Source organism: Chaetura pelagica, unplaced genomic scaffold (assembly GCF_000747805.2).
Source record: "Chaetura pelagica isolate M959 unplaced genomic scaffold, ChaPel_1.0 scaffold215, whole genome shotgun sequence".
Lineage (NCBI taxonomy): Eukaryota > Metazoa > Chordata > Aves > Apodiformes > Apodidae > Chaetura > Chaetura pelagica.
The window spans coordinates 203,097-203,311 of NW_009953206.1; positions in this window are offsets into that span (position 1 = coordinate 203,097).

Genomic DNA, 215 nt, shown 5'->3' on the forward strand with positions numbered 1-215 from the left:
GAACCGGGTCGGAGGGGCAGAAGAGGGACCGGCCCAGGAAGAAGAGCCTGGGCAGGAGTTGCGGGCAGGGGGGCAGGCAGAACACGCGTGCGGGATGAAGTGTCGGGGCAGAGATGCGGGCAAGGGTGCGGGAGAGCGGGGGGCAGGCAAGGAAGGGGTGCGGGACGAAGCCGCCCGGGAAGAGATGCGGGCAGAGATTAGGCAGGGAGCAGGCA